Source organism: Zingiber officinale, chromosome 7B, assembly GCF_018446385.1.
Source record: "Zingiber officinale cultivar Zhangliang chromosome 7B, Zo_v1.1, whole genome shotgun sequence".
NCBI classification, from domain to species: domain Eukaryota; kingdom Viridiplantae; phylum Streptophyta; class Magnoliopsida; order Zingiberales; family Zingiberaceae; genus Zingiber; species Zingiber officinale.
Window position 1 is genome coordinate 25,708,128 of NC_055999.1, and position 6,875 is coordinate 25,715,002.

Sequence of the window (6,875 nt, forward strand, 5' to 3'; positions counted from 1 at the left end):
GATACTCATTTTTCTTGTCTGACCATGATGACGTTGTGCTCATAGAGGATGAGCCTACCACCTATCAGGAAGCTGTGATGAGACCAGATTCCGAGAAATGGCTAGAGGCCATGAGATCCGAAATGGAATCCATGTACACCAACCAAGTATGGACTTTGGTTGATCCACCTGAAGGGGTAAAACCCATAGGGTGTAAGTGGGTCTTTAAGAGAAAGACTGACATGGATGGACTTATCTATAAGGGTTGCTTGGTAGCTAAAGGTTTCTAGCAGATTCATAGTATTGACTATGATGAAACCTTTTCTCCAGTAGCGATGTTTAAGTCCATTCGGATCATGCTTACTATTGCAGCATACCATGACTATGAGATATGGCAGATGGATGTCAAAACCGCATTTCTGAATGGAAACCTGCTCGAGGATGTGTACATGACACAACCTGAGGGTTTTGTAGATCCACAGCATACTAGCAGAGTATGCAAGCTGCATAGGTCCATTTATGGACTAAAGCAAGCTTCTCGGAGCTGGAATCTTCGATTCGATGATGCAATCAAACAGTTTGGTTTCATCAAGAATGAAGATGAGCCTTGTGTCTACAAGAAGGTTGTAGGGGACATAATTATCTTCCTCATATTGTATGTGGATGACATACTGCTCATTGGGAAAGACATCCCTTTGCTACAGTCTATCAAGACTTGGCTAGGGACATGTTTCTCAATGAAGGACTTATGTGAGGCATCCCGCATTCTAGGGATACAGATCTAAGAGATTGCTTAGCCTAAGTCAGAGTACATATAGTGACAAGGTACTCCTACGGTTTGCCATGCAGAACTCCAAGAAGGGATTTCTGCCGATGTCACATGGCGTGAGTCTTTCGAAGACTCAAGGTCCCTCTTCTAGAGAGGAGAGAGACAGCATGGATCAGATCCCTTATTCCTCAGCCATAAGATCTATCATGTATGTCATGCTATGTACTCGTCCTGATGTCTCGTATGCTTTGAGCATGACGAGCAGATACCAGTCAGATCCAGGTGAAAGTCACTGGATAGCGGTCAAGAATATTCTTAAGTACTTAAGAAGGACTAAAGAATATTTCTTGATATATGGAGGCAATGATGAGCTAGCTGTAAAGGGTTACAGTGATGCCAGCTCCAGACCGATCAGGATGATTATCGATCACAGTCAGGGTTCATGTTTTACATTAATGGTGGTGCTGTGAGCTGGAAGAGTTCGAAAAAGGACACAATCGCTGATTCTACAACAGAGACCGAGTATATTACTGCATCAGAGGCTGCAAAGGAGGCAGTTTGGATCCGTAAGTTCATCACTGACCTTGGGGTGGTTCCTAGCATTGCTGAGCCTATTGAGCTCTATTGTGACAACAATGGAGCTATAGCACAGGCGAAGGAACCTTGCTCACACCAGCGGACCAAACACATACTACGGCGCTTCCATCTCATTCGAGAGATTATCGAGAGAGGAGATGTGAAGATTTACAAAGTACCCACAGAGGCTAACATCGCAGTCCCTTGACCAAGGCTTTGGTACAGAGAAAGCATGATGGTCACACTAGGTCTTTAGGGCTTTGAGCCTACACTGATTGGCACTAGTGCTAGTGGGAGATTGTTAGTTAGAGTCCTAAAGCAAATCATTTGATGATTGTATTATGAACTTGTTGTATCATATTCTTATATAAATAAAGGAATTTATTTTGGTTATTATACTTACTTGTATTGGTGCCAAATAAACTAAGTATAATAGCGTTCTTGAGTAGAAGGTTCTTACCTATATCAATCGATTGGTTGAATCGATAGTGAGATGATATAGGGAACACTACTCTTAATCATTCCTAGTTGAGTATTAACATTCAGGGACAATGTTAATGCAATAAGACTAGCATGTAGGTCAACTCGATGACTTGATCTCACAAGTCATGGATATAGAGATATCAAGTTGACACATAGGTATGCATTGGAGAATGTATACTGAATGACCCACCATGAGAAAGTATCATGGATCGTTATATGAGTGTCATATACTTTCTCATGTGGCTATTAGTATGACTACTAGTCCTTAAACCAGAAGTCACCATGGATCCCTACATAAGGAGTTATGTACTTTGGTTTCGTCAAACGTCACCCGTAACTGGGTGGACTATAAAGGCGATTACTGGGTATGTAACAAATTATGCGGAGGGATGTGAGTGATGTAGATGAGATCTATCCCTCCTATATGACGGGAGTGACATCGTATTCTTGATAGAGTGAGACCACGAAGTGCATGGCCATACCCAAATGAGTCAATATGAGATATTGAGCTCATTTGATTTAGTGAGTCTACTTGGAGTTCAAGATTTAGATTGGTTAGAGGATGACACGGTCTATGCCTCATATTGATCAATCTAGATGTCTAGGATAGAAGGACACTTGTCATATTTTGTGAGGAGTCACAATTAGTAGTCACAAGGTGATGTTGGATCTCAACATTCTTGTAACTTGGGTAGTAATGATGTGTTGCTAGATACCGCTCATTACTTGTGCTCCTAAATGGGGTTAGGGGCATTGCCAACGTTACAAGAACCTATAGGGTCACACACTAAGGACAATTAGATGGAGATTAGGTTCATATGATGAACCAAGAGGATTAGATTCATGTGATGAATCAAATTGGATTAAGAGAAATCCTAATTGGGCTAATTGAGTTGGACTCAAGTTAATTCATATGTTCAATGAGTCTAATTTAGATTATGACTCATTGAATCAATTTAATTAAATGAATTAGATTCATTATATTAAATTAGCTTGAATCAAATGGTTGTATTAGATCAACCATGGGAGTTATAATGTCAAGTTTGACTTGACTTGAGAGGAAGAGGAAAAGTCAAGTTTGACTTGACTTTATGCCACATCATTTGTGACTTGGCATTAAGTGGCCAATGATGATGTGTCATATCATCATAGTTAGCACATGTGTGTGCCACCTAATGGAGGTTACAAAACCCCTCTTTAATGGCCACATTAAATATGAATGGAGGTTACAATTCCATTCAAGTGGCCGACCACTTTTGTTAGTGAATGGAATTCATTTTTCATTCAAGGCTCATTCAACTCATCTTCTTCCTCAAGCTCTCAACCTTTCTCCCTCTCCTCTCTTGGCCGAACCTTACCAAGGTGCTAGCACACCTTTGTGTTAGGTTTCTCCACCTATTTGTTCGTGTGGATACTTCTAGAGGGTTGTACACTTGACAACCTTAAGATCCGGCATCACTTGGAAGAGCGGGATTGCGAAGGGCATCGCATCGAGGGTAAAGATATTCTCCTAATGTAGATCTAGATTTAGTAAACTCGTACTCGTAAATTTTTGTTTCATTTTACTTCGCACGGATCTGGTGACGGGGCTTTCGGGGTTTCCGTGACGCGAAAAGTGGTTTTCGCGGCCCAAATAACCCAACAGGAATGGGTCCGAGAAACTTTATGAAGAAGAAGCGGGATTTCCAAGCTTTAAGAGATGAAGACATATCCTAAAAAAGAACCATTTTAGTTCGTGACTGGAACAAGAAAACACCAGGTTCTGAACACTTAGGGTAAGAAAACATGAAGAAATTTTGAGGAGTAGGAGGAATATCTAGCAAACGAAACATCATGTAAGCACCACATAGATAACAAAAGGCGTTAGGGGCAAGCTTTTACAAAGGAATATCAAAATACTGGCTTATTTTGATCAGGAAAGGAGGAATGGGAAACCTTAAACCTCCTATCAACTGATCCTTGAAAAAAGTCACGCAATTAGCAGGAGGACGATGAGGACGATCATCTGGTTTTGGGATTAAGATGCTATATTCCTGGGGAATTTCATATTGACGACGGATGGTGAGCCTAGCACTTTTATCAAAGGAAGAAGACATGTGGACATACCAAGGAGCAATTGTTTCCTCAGCCATAGACAAGAGTAGAGGCTAGCAAAACAACAGATTACTTATTGAAAGCAAGAAAGGAGATCGCCGAGAAACGAGGAGCACGAGGTTTGGTCGAAAACTGCAGCAAGAGAAGAACGCTAAGGTAAGAAAAGAAGTGACAAAGTTGAAAAGAAGACAAAGGGTTTAGGGTTTGAAAAACACACAGCCGTCGTCAGATCAAAACATTTTTATCTCTGCAGACGTTGAGGATTACAGAAGAAAGGGCAAAGGCTTACATGACGTGGCAGATGGAGGAAGTATGTGTCACATAATCATAAAAGAAACATTTATAGTAGATGCGACAGACCGGATCACGCTGGGGTTGGTAACACCTCGTTGTACGCCTCCAATATTCTTTTACCAGAGGAAGGGCCAATCACAAATCAAGAAGTTTTGAAAGTAAACGTAGTTTACTAGGCATAATAAAGGGAGAGGGACTGAGTTTGACTAAGCCCAGGCTAAAGACAAGAAAATTTAAGGAGAGTTATGTAGACGTATAACATGTTTAAATTAATATCATTATAAAGTGTAAACTAGCATTGATCAAGATAATTTTATTTATATCGGCCGACATAGCTTTAGCTATGATAGATAAGTATAATATCGGTCTAAATCACATTGGTTATGATAAATAAGCGAATATCGGTCAATATAACCACAGCTATAATAAGTAAGTATTCCTGCAGTCAAGATAAACCTTGGCCATGATAAATGAAAAATATTTGTCACGTGAGATATACGAACGGGTAATGAGCACAACATCACATTTATTCTTATAAATTAAAAGGATTCAATAGAGTCACTCGATTCAATACAAAAGATTATTTTGACACTTAGAATCTGGTCAAGTACATAACATTACATTTCCCCTCAGAACATTAAACCTCAAATAGATAACAAAAATTACAAACATAAGCTCTTGAGATGCTTAGAAAATTTCAGTCCCACTGGAGTCAAACTTACCATGGAGCAGAAGTGGGAACATTTTACCTAGCGCAGAGGAACCTCGTCCGAGCTTGTCAAGGCGCAGAAGGAGTAATATTTCGCCAAGATGAAGGAAACTATAAAGCAGAATGGGCACATGAGCAAAAGAGGGGCAAATTTGTTCATGCCTTGGTGGAAAGGTGTCTGAAAGAGCCCCTGTTCTTGCTCAAGCCCTGGAGTTCTGCAACTAGAGCCACCAAGCTTAGCCCAAGGGTAACCTGGGCTACGCCTTCGTAGTGATACGCAGGGGCTATGTGGTTGTCCCTCCATAAGTAACAAAAACCTCTTTGAAGCTCGTTGAGTCTTCAGAGCAGCTGCGCATTTGGCTAGAAACGATAAATCTCGAGAAACGTCGCTTTTTGGGAGAGTTTCTCGAACCCTAGAGTTAGCTGAAGTTGAAACTTGAATAAAACTCATACATAGATCTCGCCTTGTCCAACAAGAATCGTCCCCAAAAAAGGGAGGATCCAAGACCATACTCTTAAGAGGGAAAGTTAGCAAGGAAGGAGAAGGACTGAGATGGGTGGTGAACGAAGAAAGGGTTGTAACCCTATTTAAAGGATCAAAGGACCCAAGGAATCACTGTACTGAGGTTCACGGGATCACTATACTCAAGTTCACCAGATAGCTATACACAAAATTTGTAAGGTCATTTCAGTACCTGTGGCAAAGTCACGGGTAGGGAAAAAACAAAATCAGGCTTGTGTCTAGTCAGTCGTCTACTCCTCCTTCGACTAGACTTGAAGGGAAGGCTAGTGATATGGGTTAGGTTTCATGGATCCTCGATAAGAAAGGGAAAGGAGATGATCAAGCGGAGAAGATAGATCAATATCGGTCGGGATATACCTCAAAGGAGGTAGGTCAATATTGGCCGGGATATACCTCAGAGGAGGTAGGCCAATATCGATCAAGCATATACCTCAAAGGAGGTAGACCAATACCGAGCGGGATATACTTCCGAGTGAGTAGGCCAATATCGGTCGGGATATACCCTAAAGGAAGTAGGCCAATATCAGCCGGGATATACTTTCGAGTAAGTAAGCCAGTATCGACCGAGACATTCCTTTAAGAAAGTAGGCCAATATCGACCGGGATATGCCTCAAAGGAAGTAGGCCAATATCAGATGGGATATACTTCCGAGTGAGTAGGCCAATATCGATCAGGATATGCCTCAAAGGAAGTAGGCCAAGATCAACCAGGATATACCTTGAAGAAAGTAGGCCAAGATAGGTCGGGATACACTTCCGAGAGGTAGACCAATACCGAGCGGGATATACTTCCAAGTGAGTAGGTCAATATCGGTTGAGATATACTCTAAAGGAAGTAGGCCAATATCGGCCGGGATATACTTCCAAGTAAGTAAGCCAGTATCGACCGAGACATTCCTTTAAGAAAGTAGGTCAATATCGGTCGGGATATACCTCAAAGGAAGTAGGTCAATATCAGATGGGATATACTTCCGAGTGAGTAGGCCAATATCGGCCGGGATATGCCTCAAAGGAAGTAGGCCACGGCCGGGATATACCTTGAAGAAAGTAGGCCAAGATAGGCCGGGATACACTTCCGAGTGAGTAGACTAATATCGACCGGGACATGCCTTTAAGAATGAAGGCCAATATCGGCCTGGATACACTTCCGAGTGAATAGACTAATATCGACCGAGATATGCCTTTAAGAAGGAAAGTCAATATCGACCAGGCTGACTAATACAGATACTTGATAAAATATAGCCCAGGGCTAGCTAGAATAATAAACATAAAGGAGCCCGGACGAGCATTGCCCCAGGAACCTCATGAGAGGTAATAATAATTGATCAAACCTAATTAAGTTCAGCCTCGATCAATACAAGAAACATTAGTATATTAAGTTATCTATAATGTAGTAAAAATAAAAGGGACGAGTAGGAAAGGTAGAAATACTTCAAAAGAACTTGTAA